Source organism: Cryptomeria japonica, chromosome 7, assembly GCF_030272615.1.
Source record: "Cryptomeria japonica chromosome 7, Sugi_1.0, whole genome shotgun sequence".
NCBI classification, from domain to species: Eukaryota; Viridiplantae; Streptophyta; class Pinopsida; order Cupressales; family Cupressaceae; genus Cryptomeria; species Cryptomeria japonica.
This window is the reverse complement of record NC_081411.1, coordinates 583,424,446-583,440,195: the sequence shown is the minus strand read 5'-3', so window position 1 is coordinate 583,440,195 and position 15,750 is coordinate 583,424,446. Positions and strand designations below refer to the sequence as shown.

At 35.0% G+C, this 15,750-nt stretch overlaps 1 long non-coding RNA gene across 4 annotated transcripts in view; it reads right to left on the bottom strand.

Moving 5' to 3' along the window:
- Nucleotides 1-6,346: 6,346 nt before the first annotated feature.
- The window catches only part of LOC131048528 (uncharacterized), a 57,935-nt gene continuing 48,531 nt past the window's right edge, over nt 6,347-15,750 (bottom strand). For all 4 annotated transcript variants that reach the window (XR_009106458.2, XR_009358603.1, XR_009358602.1 and 1 more), the window contains 2 exons: nt 6,781-6,850; nt 6,347-6,658 (listed from right to left, as the gene is read on the bottom strand). This is a non-coding gene — a long non-coding RNA (uncharacterized LOC131048528). The remainder of the gene's footprint in view (nt 6,659-6,780; nt 6,851-15,750) is intronic.

Sequence of the window (15,750 nt, the reverse complement as noted above, 5' to 3'; positions counted from 1 at the left end):
GATGGTGATAAAAAGCAACCGGACAAGAAGGGTCACGAAAGGAGACCAAAGCTAACACAAAGACCAAGGGCGACATCAAAGGTCGTGAGCTGGAGGAACTGAAGACTTCAGCAAGCAACATGAAACAAATGGTTGTTCATGTTGAAGAAATTATGAATAGTATTTAGGTCTTTGTTGGTGTCCTAGGTTCTGTCTTTTTGTTGTCTCTATGCTTTCCTTTTGTTGTCTGCTTCGGGTTTTTATGTTATGTTATATTAGTTGATTCCTCTTGGTAGGATCATTTTGTCTTTTTGAAGTGATCAGGCACTTTATCTAGCAATTTCGTTCTCTTGGCTTGTACAAGGTTCAGGTACCTTTCAAATACCTACTTTTACTTAATCAAAACATAATGAAATCCAAACATAAATCTAATTACCATGTCGGCCATCACACGTTACCACAAAATCTATGAGAGAAATAATCAGGACCAAATGATTTCCTATCTGGGTCCTATCCATTACCGGGTTCCATATACATGTTACCGAGATTGGGACATGTTACCGGGATCAAGACTTAGCCGGGTATGAAGTGAAGGTCGGTGTTGGTGTAATGCAATGTGAATACCGCTTAAGTGCAATGAATGTCGGTTAACCAAACAATGAAACCATTTACCCTAAGATGATGAGTTGTCATCAATGACAACCCAAAATACCATTAACTCTTATCGGATGAGTGTCAATTGCCAACAGTAATGCCCCTCCAGGAAACCCCGAAGACTTAACAGAACACCTAAAGGGTTTCCCAACTTGGTTAACATGATTCAAACTAAATATTGCTTAGCATTAATTAATCCAATTAAGTTGATTAAACATAAAAATATAATTGCATTTAACCAGTAGTATACAATATTATTAACAAGTCTAGGTTTCATTCATGAGGATTCTTCCCATTACATTACATCTGATAATCTAATAGAACATATGCATTTAACATTTAATTTCCATTCATACATTTGTTTTGCATCATAAGATAGTAATACATTACATTCCACTAAATCACTAAGCCTCAAAATATCAGATAATGTTTACATTACAATTTACATCTTGCCATGAAGGCATACATATAAAATAATTACAACTGACCATATAAGGTTCACGATACACAAAGAATGATCCAAAATAACAAATAGGATCCAACTGAATAAAAAGATGCTCGAATCCAAGTGCAACTGGAACACCTATGAAGCCAACTCCTGCAAGAAGGAACAAACACACCCGATTGAAAGTAGCACTAGCACCCAACCATGTGGCTTAAAACGAACCACCCCACCGTACTAGGAGATACAAATAAGACCCACTAGCAACCTACAAGGTATGCACACCAAAGACTTGCAGTTTCCAAAATGAATGCAAAAACTGTAAGAACAATACAAACCTTCGCTAATCTAGAATAACATTTTTTTTTTCTCTTTCATACAAAACACAAAATTGACTAAGGTTTCTAATTTTTCTACGTTTCTGGAATAATCCATAAATAATAATAATCATTTTAATCACATTTACCATAACTCAAATATATATATATATATATATATATATATATAAACAAAAATCTATATTTCTTTTTTCAAAATAAAATACCCATTTTTTTTCAAACAAAACAGCGCTTTTTAGTTTTTTTTAGTTTTTTCATTTTTCCAAAACTATAATTTTTTTTACCATATAAAAACATATACCTAAATACACACACACACACACACACACACACACACACACACACACACACACACACACACACACACACACAATTTAAATTAATTAAATAATATAAAAATAAAAAATAAAAAAATTTAAATCGAACCTTAACATTGTTGCCACGCAACCCTCAAAGGGAGGCGGTGGCTTGGGGTTCACGATGTGGTCCCCCACCCACAGCCAAGGTTGTGGTGGGTGGCCATGTCATGTCTACCTAGCCATGGCGCCCCCCATGGGATGGGGAAGCCACGGTGCCCCCCCACGACTCCCCACCCATGGGTATGTGGTGACCCATGACCCACCACGATACCCCAATTAAATTTTCTTTTATATTTTTTTTTAATAATAATTTTTTTTATAAAAATCCCAATTTAATACAGTTAGTTTATTTTACGAGTCACAGCAAAAGTCCCAAGAACAATTTTTTTCCAACCACAATAAAGAAACCCAGAATTTTTATTTTTTTTGTAAATAGTAATTTAAAAATCAAACACTAGCAAAATTTCATATCCAATTTTTTTAAACAACAGGGTATATGGTTATTTTTGTTTCCAATTTCTTTCAACAAACAACAATTTCCTATTTCCCCAATTTTCCCAGGTTTGTCCAAAATTAAAAATTTTGGCAGCATAACCCCCTATAAATCAACAATGGGAAATTTAAAAATAACAAACAGGGAAATTAAAAAATACACTAATTTAAATTTCTTGCAAACTCAACCCACATCTCAACACAAAGCTGATTTAAAACTAAAATTTTACCCAACAAAAAAAAATCAATACACCAACCTAGTAAGCTTTCCAGGAAGATAGAGTTGAAGAAGAGCAAGCCTCAAAACACCAACCAAATTCTTCAACCAATAATTTCTACTCCAAAACCATACACAGAGGTTTCCAGAGTGTTTTTCCCAAATTGCATAATGAAATGTTTTTGGAAAATATTTCACATATAAAGAATTTTCTCCCCCAAAAATATCTTTTAGGTCACACTTATAAAGTTTTTAAAATAAAATTTTAAATATGTCTTTTCTTTTCAAAAGAACGCATTTTTATTTAAATTTTCAAATTAAAAATCATTTTTCTTTTTCTCAAACATGAAAATCAATTAACCATTAAATATAAATATAAATAAAACAACTTTATTTATTTTTTTAATCAACTAAAAATACATAATATAACATTTCACTATTTAACTCAACAATTCAATTTTTAACTATTCAAATAAAGCAATTGATTTATCTATTAAAATGTTAAAATACACTTAATCATTTATTTCAAAATTAATTTAGATAAACGCATAACACATAAACAACAAAGCAAAACAGAAACACGACCCGCATACCAACAAAAAGGGACGGTTGACCGATGAGTGACACTGCTTAGTGACAAGCAAGGCTAAGGGTAAAACTGAAGGCCTTAAGACTATCTCCTCCACTTCCATCGGATTATTTAGGAACGCTCAGACCTGTGGGACCAGGTGAAGTCAGTACCTTGTACTTGCAAATCCTGCATCACCAATTCACACATACATATATATATATATATATATATATATATATATATATATATATATATATATATATATATATATATATATATATATATTCAAACACAGTAGACACACTGGTGAAGGAGAATCATGGCGTTCCCTGTCTCACTGAAGTGAGTGAAGGAAAATCATCTCGTCACATCCCATACACTTACAAACATGATAAGATATACATAATGCATCTCACGCATAAAATAAATGTGTTAGTTCATGGTCAATAATCTAATAAAATAACATCTAACCATCAATGAAGAAATAATGCATAAACAACATATACTGAAACTCAAATCAAAGTATAACACATCATAGCATAATATCTGAGTAAAATATCACGATATAATGTATCCACTAATATCCACTGAAAAAGTTAACTATAGACATAATAAGTATCTAAAAAGTCTGATTGAGGGAGGCGTACTACATGTGAATGGGTTGGTTGAAAAGAAATTGAGGCAGCTTGAAGACTTGTTCAGATCACTGAGCATTGAGGCAGTACAAGGCTTGCAAGAAGACCACTGAACCTAAGAGCTTAAGCTTGAGGCAGTTGGTATGTGGAGACTTGCGTAGATCGTCGAACTGAGGCAGGCTGCAAGGTGGTCTAATTGATTTGTCGAAGAGAGGCAATCAAAACCTGTAGTCAGACCATCGAACCCTTGAGGTAGTTGCAAGTACCTACTGACAGATTGTCAAACTAGATCAAGTGATGGGACTCACTTTTCAATTAAGCCCAAGAGTCTGATGTAGGAGCATTAGAGTAGTTCAACCAGTTGGAGCAGTTACCAGTGGAATTGTTTGGAGATTGTTGCTTGGAGGGACTAAGGTCCGAATCTGTGCAAAGCAATGTCGACTGTTACCGGAGGTTGATTTGTTGAGCAGATGATTTGTGGATCATAGTTTTGAGTTATAAGAATTGTTTTGTAATCCTGGGTTGCAGTCCAGCATGTGTAATTCCTGAGGGCCTATGCAATATCATTAAACTATTATAAGAAATGATATTTTCTGTTTTCCCGGTTATATCTTGTGTTTTGTGAACTGGTTACCGATATCTTTCATGTTGATTGTGTTATTGGTTGCAAGGCGAGGTTGTCCTTCATTGGATCTCCCTACCTTGTCTGCATCAAGAGTACAACTATGTACCTGTTTTTTGCACACATAAAGAAAGGGAAATCTATTGGGAATAGGGGTTTGCCTTAGGTCAAAACCCATTTTTGGAATTAACCATGAAATTGAAATGATTGAAAGGAAAGGATGTCTTTTTGAGGGAGAGGTTGAATTATGACTAAAAATTGAATTATGATACCTCCTTGTGAAGTTTTTATTGCCTCCACATGGAATTAAGGTTTAGAAGTCTTCAACAAAATAGGATGAATAATGTATCCTTCAATACTAGAAACTTGACTTGTTGCTCCTAAGTTGAAAGAAGACTGGTGATTCCCAATTGCTTAAATGCTTGAATGTTTGATCTCGTGTATGCTTGATATCTTGTGTGTGTGTCAAATGAGAGGGGAAATCATCTTTATATAATTGCCCGTTGGTGAAATTGGCTAATTTTCTGACATGAGCCAACACAGAGAAGGAAATCCCATTCAATTTTGAAATAGGACCGAGGGGTCAAATTGGGCTTAATTTAGGGAGGACTATGGCGTGGTGCCATGGTCCTACCCTATTTTGGAGCAGGAATAAGGTACCAAATGTGGTGCAATTTGAGTTAGGATGTCATTTGTGTTGTGCAAGAGCATAATCAGGTCTTTAATCGAGCCGTGGGATGCAAACACTAAGGTGAAGACCCAAATCTTCTAAGGAGATTATAGGATTGAGAAGCGAGTTGGCTTAGGCAAGAATAGAAGCAACCAAATTAAGAAAGGAGGTTGATGTATTGAAATTGCACACTTCAAGGGTAGAAAAAAGGATTAAAATAGAGATAGCACATTCATTGCTTGAGTCAAGGATCGCTGAAATTTTGGATCATGTGGATACAGCTTGGGATGAGCATGTAGAATTACTAGCAATTTATCAAGAGCATTTGAAGTGGCAATGATTCTTAGCCCGCTCATTATCTCATATGAGAAAATTGCTTGCAATACTGTAGATCATGTTGATTAAGCCCCTTCCTGAGTATCTAAATAGCATGATAATGAATTTCAAAGCAAATTTGAACTGGTTAAGAAATTTTTCATTATCCACTGGATGTAGACAAGGAGGATAGGCGATGAGCTTAGAAGTTTCCAATGCCTAGTTACAAGTCATATGCCAGGTGTGTTTGATAGATAAAAGAGTAAAGTGTGAAGAAAAAAGGTCCTCGGATGTGCACTAAAAGGTCCTCGGATGTGCACTACCTGAAGAACTTGGAAGCTTACATGGATGCACTATCAAGGATTGTTAGTGGAATGGTAAAGGTAGAGATGACAAAGACAAAGATTGAAGATGAAGACTACAAGGGACACATCAAGAGGCTTCAAGAGTTCAAGCAACGTGTATTTAATCACTTCTGATCTTTTATTCCCTCTTTTCTTATACTTACAAGTTTTAAAATTTTAAATTTTCAAATTCTAAGTTTCCTGCCTTTTATTTAGAGCATGTTTCTTCGTTTTCCTCTTCTCGAAAATTATGAGTTGAAAGAGGTGCATTTCTTGATTTCAAAATGGGAAAGTCGTCAATTTTCAAGTATTACTCTTTGTTAATGCATATATTCTTGTACAAAGGTCTTCAAGTTTTGAATTTTTGTTTCCCGCCTTTTTTTAAAAGTTGCTTCCTTTTTCTTCCTCTCAATGCAATAAGTCAAAAGAAATATATTTCTTGGTTAGATGATAGATCTATGACAACACATACACAATTGAGTTGAATAAAATAACTACAAGAAAATTCGAATTGTCTCTTATTTTATTTGTTTACTTATATGAATGGATGTGTCTACAATGGATTAATTTGTCTTCACAATCAATTATGAATTTGTAGTATGAATTGCAGGTTTATTTCAAGGGAAAAAAATTAAATTTTGTAGTTATATTGTAGAAAAGTAGACATAACTTATAGTGATTCTTAAGTAAAGACAACAAATCCATGAGGAAGCTTTTGCAACTTGTCAATTTATTTATTATTAAGCAAAGTTGAAAGAGGATACAAATTAATGATGCAACAAAGGGCTAGACAATTAACATCAACAATCAACTTGTAATGGGACAACCTAATTGGTCTCTTTCAATGTCATAGAGGGCATTGCCTTGATTTTAAATAATGCCAATATAATGTATATCGAGTTGTATAGAGCATGCACCATGCCAAGATATTTGATTGATGACCTTCTAGCACCTTTACATTTAATTTGAAAACCCCATTGACATCATGAATGACATGTGAATTCTCATCAACCCATGTCCCTGCACATTTGGATCACCATGTAAGACCCAAATTTGTATTGAACTTTCATTTAGAAAATATTTTATGTTTTCTCCAATTTCATTTCACTACAAAATATGAATGGCTGGTGAAAGAAACTTACACCAAGAAATAGGTAGCAACAAATTGGTTGAGTTATCCCAAACATTCGCCATCGAGAATATGTGTTGCACCTGAAGCCAAAAAGCATAAAACCAATATTAGATTTAATAAAGAAAATATTTTTAAACAATCTAACATATCAGATTACATAGTCAAGAATAAAGTAGAATGTTTTGAAAATATACCTTGTTCATATTTTTAACAAAATCTGAAAAAAAAATTGTGATCTCTTGGTGCTGGCACAAGATGGCCACCATGAGACCAACTTTGTGATAAGTTCATGTTTTTGAGTTTTTGTCATAAATAAGGTCTTGAAAGACCATGTTTGATGTAATAAAGGTCATTGAGACCATCAAGAGTTGTGTTGAGTCTTATTAGAGTCACATTGCCAAAAATTGTCACTATAATGCAAATGTCTCAATAGGTCAAATATGATGTTTAATGATACGTAAGGTTCTTTTAGATATATTCGGACCTATTTAAATGAGTTTTGAGTCATGGTGTTTACAAGTTGATTCTAGGATCAAATTTTGACAAAGTTGTCAAGCAACTTTTGCATTTATATGGGTAATTAGGTGTTAGTTGGTAATGCAAGATCAAAAGTTGCTTATAACAGTTGGAGAGGGCTCAAAGAACATTTAAATAAGCCTATCCTCGATCAGTGTGAAGTTTGATATACTTTTGAAAACAAAATCAATAAAAATCTTGAAGTTCCCTGCACATTTCTTGTAATTCTTAGACGTGACAGTCTGTACTTTGGTGTTTTTCTCTATGATATCTCATTCATCTGCTTTGCAAACTCATTAGGAATGAAGATTAATTGAAACTACTTTAATTTGATCTTTGTTTCATTCATTTTTATTACGTTTTGACTGAGATATCAAAGTTTTGGGTGTAAACTGTCAAAACCCTCCCTAGGGTTAACAATGAGCATGTAATAATGTAAATCTCAATTTCTAGTCATTGGAAACCCACAAAATGGGTGGGAACTTATATAATGTCATCTCTTCCATATTTTTGTGTTTTCAGAGTCTCATGAGCATTTTGGAACATGCTAATGTATTGGAAAGTACTTATTTCTGTGTCTCAGTCTGAGAACAACATGGTTTCATGAAGTTTTGGGTTGGAAAGTACTTATTTCTGTGTCTCAGTCTGAGAACAACATGGTTTCATGAAGTTTTGGGTGGTGAAGGTGCAATATTGGTCCTTGGGAGATCTTGTGAAGGGAGAGAGGAATGTGTGAGGGACCCCTTGGTGTGATCCAAAGGTTATCAAGTTGTAGAACCACAGCAAACAAACAGTCTTTTGACTGTCCACACAAAAGCCTTAAGACTATCACAATTTGACAGTGAGTTGTATCGCTGCTCTTTGCAAACTTAGAAGTGAGTTTGATGATTGGGTTGGATGTCAGGGGTGAAGTGGAAGTGTTCTCCAACATAATTACTTGTGTTTGTAGTTCCATGGGTAAGGAATGGTCCAAGTTCATTGACTGTCCAAAATAAATTAAGACTATCACAGTAGGACAGTGCTGCAAAAGTGGGTTTCTTTATGTCTATTAGGGCGGAAGGAGGGGTGTAGGTTGGCTTTTGGACGAAGAAGAGGAGTCCTCAAGGGTGTTATGAAGGTCTTAGTGATGGTGAGTATTTACTTGGCATTGGGAGTTGCATCCAAGACAACTAGAAGTCCTAATTGAAGATGGTATTGAGTGAGTGTTGGAAAGTTTGGATTGGGGTCTATTTATGTTGTTTTGCCCTACTTGAGTGTATGTCAATGTGTCAAGATAGTATCATGGAGTGGTTGAGAGAGAACAAGAGAGTCCAAACCAAAAGAATATGCATCTCGATCTGAGTTGACATTGGAGAGATGGCTTGCGTCCTTAATGTTGTCATCATGACAAGGAGAGATTCAACAAACAAATGATAAATGTCTGATAGGATGATATCTCGCTCATCAAGATGACACGAATGAACCTACTAAAGAGAATCTAAGGTAGCATTTGGAGAAGCCAAAATCTCTGTCAAACTAGTAGTTGGAGGTGACTGAATAGCTACCGATACTGGAGGTGTAGAAAGAGGAGAATTAGGAGGAGATGTCTTTCAGTGTCATCATCATATATAGGATCATCATCATTATCAAAGGAGAGAAGCATGTCTATAGTTAGATCTTAGATCATCTGGGAATGGAGGTTCAGTGGGACCTCCATACATTTCCCCTAAAGTGGCCCAAAGAGTGCGAGGGTACTCAATGTGTGATAGAACCCATGTTTTGTGGTCCCCAACACTTAAACCAATTAATCCTAAGGCATGATCATTTCTACTTCCCCATGCAAATTTCTGCCAACAAGTACTTGGTTCGGGAATAAGCCCATTCAAATGTGGCAATAGATGAATCCATTGACAATGCTTTAGGATTATTTCACGCAAGGACTTGTAGTTTCCTTCTTCCAAAGTGATGATAGATGGATGATACTTTATTCCCATTTTAGACTTAGATTACCCCCTTTTGGAACTTTATTTATGTTCGTGAATACATAAAAGAAATTAAAAGACAACCCCCAAGACAATGAAAAATCCCATTCTAAAACAATTTAATTTTCAAAAACTGCAAAAAATTGTTAATGCTTCTTCTTTCCAGCACCCATGCACTCTGATACCATGTAAAATTTTATCTAAACCCGCACAACACAGTAAGATCTAGCTAAAAAGAGAGAAGTAAAACTATTTCATTGATTGATTGATCATATACAAATGAATGAATTAGAAAATATATAGAGACTTCATCAAAGTAAAAAATAAGGAAAAACAAGAATAAAACCTAAAAATAGAGATATTCCTTAATTAGCTTAACAACTAAGCAAAAAATAGTTGTATCCAAGTCATAGGATTAAAACAAAAATCCATGATTATAATCCCATTAAACATGGAGGAAAAACTGATTTACGTGCACTAACACAAATGAGCACCAACTTTGAAAAATTTGTAGAGCTCATTCTCCTTGAAGGTCTAAGTCCTATGTAAACTCTCCTTTTGAGTTTTGAGATGGATATTGTCCTCCTCTATTTTCTTTGCAACACACTTCTCTTTGCTTGGATATTCAGATTTTGATTATGTAGGTGACTTGGAAGATAGCAAATCTGCATTTGATTTCTTAATGTTAAGAAGCAAACAGTGCCAGTCCTATCCTCCGCAGAAGCTGAATATATGGCAGCCTCTAAGGCAACTTGGGAAATCTTATGACTTCAAAGAATTCTTGAAAATGTATTGAAACAAAAAGTTTCATCTACATCACTCTTTGTTGACAATTAAATTCCAATCAAAATCCAATATTTCATGATCGAACCAAACACATCAACACCAAGTTTCAAAGTTTCAATTGATTCGACACTATGTAAAAGATGATAAGTGTACAACTCAAGGATTGGCCCATAGCAGACCAACCCGCAGATTTTCTTACCAAAGCAGTTGGATGAGAGAAGTTTGAAAAATTTTGAGGAATGCTTTGGTTTAATCCCTTTAGATAAGAGGGGAATGTTACAACATTAATCATCGGGATTAACTTTGTTGTATTTGTCTGTTTTGTTTGTTATGTGTTTGAACAGTTTTCTATTGAGGTAGTTGTGTTGAGTCTCAATGTGAATCAAATCATACAGTTTTGTTTTTTGCTGTTTAATTTGCAATTTCTGGCCTGAAAAAAAGTTTCTTTTGAATATCTTTCAATTTACCAATGACAAGTTTCGACCAATCTGCAACACCCTTCAAAACCTGAAATCTAAGCTCTCAACATTTACAATAATGCCAAAAATGTGTGATCCAGTTGCACAAAATCATGTAGTTCATTTAATGCTAATTTAGTAATCCACAAAATTATTTCAGAGCTTTCAACAACATTATCAGCAAATACGAGAATCTCTACTTTGATTGTATCAAAAGCATCGTGAGAACATGATTTTCCATTTTGACAACCATGCTACTATCACCCTTCATGAAATGATCTTTTCTTTATGTTAGCCGGTGATGTTAACTACTACGCTACATTGATAGCTGCATCATCTCTAGGCTTTGGGAATTTTGAATCTTATCAATATTGTTGGATATTTTGAGAATTAATAAATTTCATGGAAATAGTTTCGTAGACGTATCCATCTTTGCATATCACACCTCAATGAACCCAAACACGTCTCCAGCAGTGCAGTTGAGTTTAACAGGAATGCACATCTTTGGAGGGATAGAGACTTCTTCTGAATAGTATTATCACCATGAATAGTCTATTTTTCCAAATTGATCTAGGCTTATTTTCCTTACATAAAGCATAAGTGGAATTCTTGATATGCCTATTTTCCCAAATAAGGAATTCTAGATCAAACACTCTTGTTGAATTGTCACCCTACATATAATTTTATTTTGAAATCATGTTGACATTATCAATTTGCATATGTGAATATGCACGTGTGATCAAAATATGTTCCTTCCCCTTAAAATATTTTCATATATGATGTATGAATATTTTGAGGCAGTGTAAAGGGGAAGAACAAAGAAATGGACCCTTAGTGAAGGATGTGTACTCAAAATAAGAAAGAATAAGAGGTACTTGCTCCCATAGAATATAATTAAGGAAAAGATTTTAAAAAAAAAGAAAGAAAGAAGATACCATAGATAAAAAGAGGCCTAATGGCACATAAGAAAGCATGAAGAAGCATAAGGAGAGCAAGATAGAGGTAATATCAACATCATGCATTAGCAAAGAAAATAAAAAGGCAATATATGATAGAGGTAAGATCATTGTTGCAATGATCTCAATGTCATAATGGAGGCAGTGTAGAAAGGAATAAAAAGAGTACACGCGATGTAGACTAAGGTAGATAGAGGTGATTTTGAATGTTTTAAATATCATGTGAAGAAGAGAAGGGTATAGAAGTAGAAGGAGAAAGTGTGAAAACTATATCAATAAGTTTTTGGATATTATCATCAAAACTTGGAATTGGTTGGTGGAATGGCCTAGAAATCAATTATATGCATAGAGAGAATGTTAGTTGCCTATATTTTAGAAATTTCTTACATATATAAAGATGAAGAGTGATCAAAAGGGATTTACGTGGATGGGAAGTAATTATTTAGGAGGATGAATTAAATATGTATAGGAGCTATCATATAATTTAGATGGAAGAAGAGAAGTAGATGGAGTAGGAATTAACCATTCCTATTGGGGTGAAAGGTTTAATCGATGAAAGGAAGAAATAATAGAGATATCAACTAATGGAGAAAGAGAAGAAATGGATTGGTGATCTAAACATTGTATAAATGTGAAGTTTAGGTTCCACAAGGACCTTGATCATTTCCTTGTGTTCTTAATACCACTTCCATTGTGTCCATGTTTATGAAATATTTTGAATCTAGGCTTGTAATTGTTATCTAAATAAAAAAGAGGGGAATCCACATCATTGACTTATTAAAAAAAGATGTTTATACATATGTGGGAAAATAAGTAGTAAAAATGGTAGAAGATAATAGAACAATTCCTCCATAAGAGATTAAATGCATGTTTCATATAAAAAATGTTAAGTTAATTGGGCTCAAAATTTATGTTCACCTATGTAAGAAGGCGTGAGTTCTAAGGAACATTAATTATCACTGAGATATGAATTGAAAGAAGATTTATCTTTGCATGGTCTAAAGTTAGCAATACAAGATATAAGTGTTGTCTCTACTATGACTAATGTAAAAGGTATTGTTGATGTGTCTTCTACGCACATGCGAACACAGAATAAAATACCTTAAGTATCTTATCCTCTCTTGAATAAAATCTCTTGGATGTTGAAGATTAGCTTAAGGATCCCCCAAAAAGACTCCAAGGTTCATATATGTAGGATCACTACGTGTGGACAAGCTTAGTTGGTCATTGTGATTGTTGTTTCATCAAGGGGCATTTATGGTTCGAAAAGATTTCATGAAGTAATTGGCAGATGGTATGCAATGGGATTTTTTCCTAAGATTACTAAATATTATCAAAAAAATGGCAAAAGATGACGGTTTAGAGAAATTCTAAGCTATTCCAAAATGAACGGATGAATAAATGACACAATTGAAACTCAACCAGTTATAGCTTTGCCATACAGAAACAGCTCCACTAAAACTAGTGCAATCTTCTACGAATGTTTGGAGATTTTCAAATTACTACTAATCATAGACACCATCAATTAAATGCATATCAATGATTTAGCAATAATCGAACTTAAACACTTTCAAATGTTCCAGTTGACCAAATAAGGCTCACTTACAATCAGCAAGAAGCTAGTGGTATGGATAACGAGTTTCACAATATATCAAATGCAACATTCCATCATTTAATCTAAACACTAAAACTAACATCAAAGATTGACTTGAGATGACAAAAGAACCATGCAGTAAGCTTCATGGATTGAGCAAAAACACCTTAGCTTCAATGTTTTATTGATCCAATAGGCAAACAACAACAATCCTTCAAGTCTTTCTCTTGTCAATATTCTAGCACTATTACTCTCTCTTCTACTCTATTGCTATTTACTAACATCATCAACATTGCTATTAACCATTACAAATAAAATAAGCGGAGCTTATATAAGACTCCCAAATACAATGAAAGGTTGAGATCGAATGGAGATCAAAGACCAAGATCTTGCCACCTAAACCCTAATTAGGGTTTGATACAAATGAAAACCCTATCTAGATAATCATCATCATGAATCAGCCAATAGGAAAATAGCATGTGCCAACATAGAAACCGAGGAAGCATCCTCCAATAGGAACGCGAAATGCCACATGGGATCATAACAAACTATCTTTTAGAATCTAGTTCCCTTTCTCACGTTCCTTTCTAGAATATTCGATGAATCTAGTCACCATCCCCTCTATTTCAGTCGAGCACAAAAAGACAGCATAAAAACCAAACCGAGACTCAGACAGATCCAGCAACCAGAAAACAGAAAACGACCCAATTACATTAGGCTTCTGAGGGTCTCAGCGACCTTAGCCTCAAGGGCATTCATGGTATCAGCAGCAGCCTTCATAGCTTTGTGATCCACATTTTGAATAGCCAACTTTTTCTTCATGTTCCCACGGGTCCTTTTGCAGGATCCTTCACCATCTTGAGCCGCCTCAGCATCATCCCCAATAATAGCAACCCTATCCGGTTGTTCCAAACTATTCACCATGGTATTCATAACTATTGCAGACTATTTGACAATTTTGTGACTGCTTACCATAATAGTCTTGAGGGTATCCTGGATCTTGTTATAGCCTTCCTCAACGCAGGTAATGCATTCCTCCAACCTTTTCTTCAGTTGATCAACCCCTTCCCCCGACTTCTTGATACAGTCCATGACCGACTTCTTCTCAGCCTCAGTCCAATTCCCTTCATTATTTGGATTACCATGAGTAGAACTAGCAGGGAAAGCTTCCATTTTGCTTCACAGGGCTCTTTGGTTGATCCTTATCTCCTTAAGTTCATGAAACAACCACTTGAACAAGCTGAAAGTATCAATAGCATGTTCACGAGCCATACCTAGCACATTTTCATAATCCTCCCTCTTATCATTAAGCTCATCACTTTTGGGATGAAGGTCTGCAATACCAAGTTCTACTGGTAATGTTAGTTTTGAACTTATTGCTTATTAACCAATTAACAGTAAATAAAATTAAAGTGCATACACCAAATAACATATAAAGAGGCAACACCATATCACCAATATTTATACGTGAAAAACCTTGTAAAGGGAAAACCCACAATGGGGCTGATATCCACAATATCTATATACTTGATCAAGGTATACAAATATTACATGAAGGGGATTGCACATGCAATCAGGCCAGCCGCCTAGAGCTCACTGCTCAATACAAAATGATAAGTCTCACTGACTTACAAAGCATTACAAAGTAATTACAAGAAGTATGAACTTATAAGATGCATCTAACCATGTTGGATAAGTTCCGGTTCATGCTCTAATATCCTTCACTATGTACCAGTTTGTTGATGCTATGTTTTGCTACCGATTAAGCTGTGCACGTGAAACTGCACACAAACGCTTCTAATCACTGACCAAAATGCATACCAATAATCACTAAATAATTCGCAATCAAATTTCGCATCACAAAACTTCATCAATCCATCGGTGAAAGGATCTCCTTAAATATCCTCCTATCTTCCACCATTCGGCTTCAATGAAAAGTATAAACCTATGGGCTGCCGGATCAAAATGAATTTCAAACATAATCCCAAAGATCATGTCGGCCTTTACACATTACCATAAATTCCATGAAAAAAATAATCGGGGCCATAAGATCTCCTAGCCGAGTCCTACCCATTACCGGGTTCCAAATGCACGTTATCAGGATCAGTTACCGAGATCGGGACTTAGTCGGTTGTGAAGCAAAGTGAATGTCGGATAAGTGAAATGAATGCTAGTAAACCTAAACAAAACAAAGTAATGAATCTCGATAGAATATTTACACCCGGAGATGAGTTGCCATCAATGACAACCCAGAATGCCATTAACTCTTATCGGATGAGTGTCAATTTGCCAACACTCTCTTGGTGTCTTCCTTATTACTTGAAGCACTAGGATGATAACATCTCTAGCATGAGTAAATGCTTCGAAGGCCTCTATGAGAATGTGATTTCTCCCAAGGACCCTTATGATTGTATCAGGTGTTTGCATGATACCCTTCATGAGCTTAAGGAGATTTTTATATCAGATCGTGGTAGTGCTTCAGACTTGCAGATTTTGTGAGAACGCCTAGTGTTGGAGAAGGCATCCCTTGGGCTTTATTAGACAGCGATTTCATTTGGGCATCTAGGCAATACCTCTTGTTATTTTGTGGAGGCAAATCGAAGATATAAGGTGTTGCCATTATCACAGTTGCAGAGCTTGGTCGCCACGTTTTTGTTCATGCCACCTTCTACATGCAACGATTTGATTGTAATGATTCCAAAAATTATA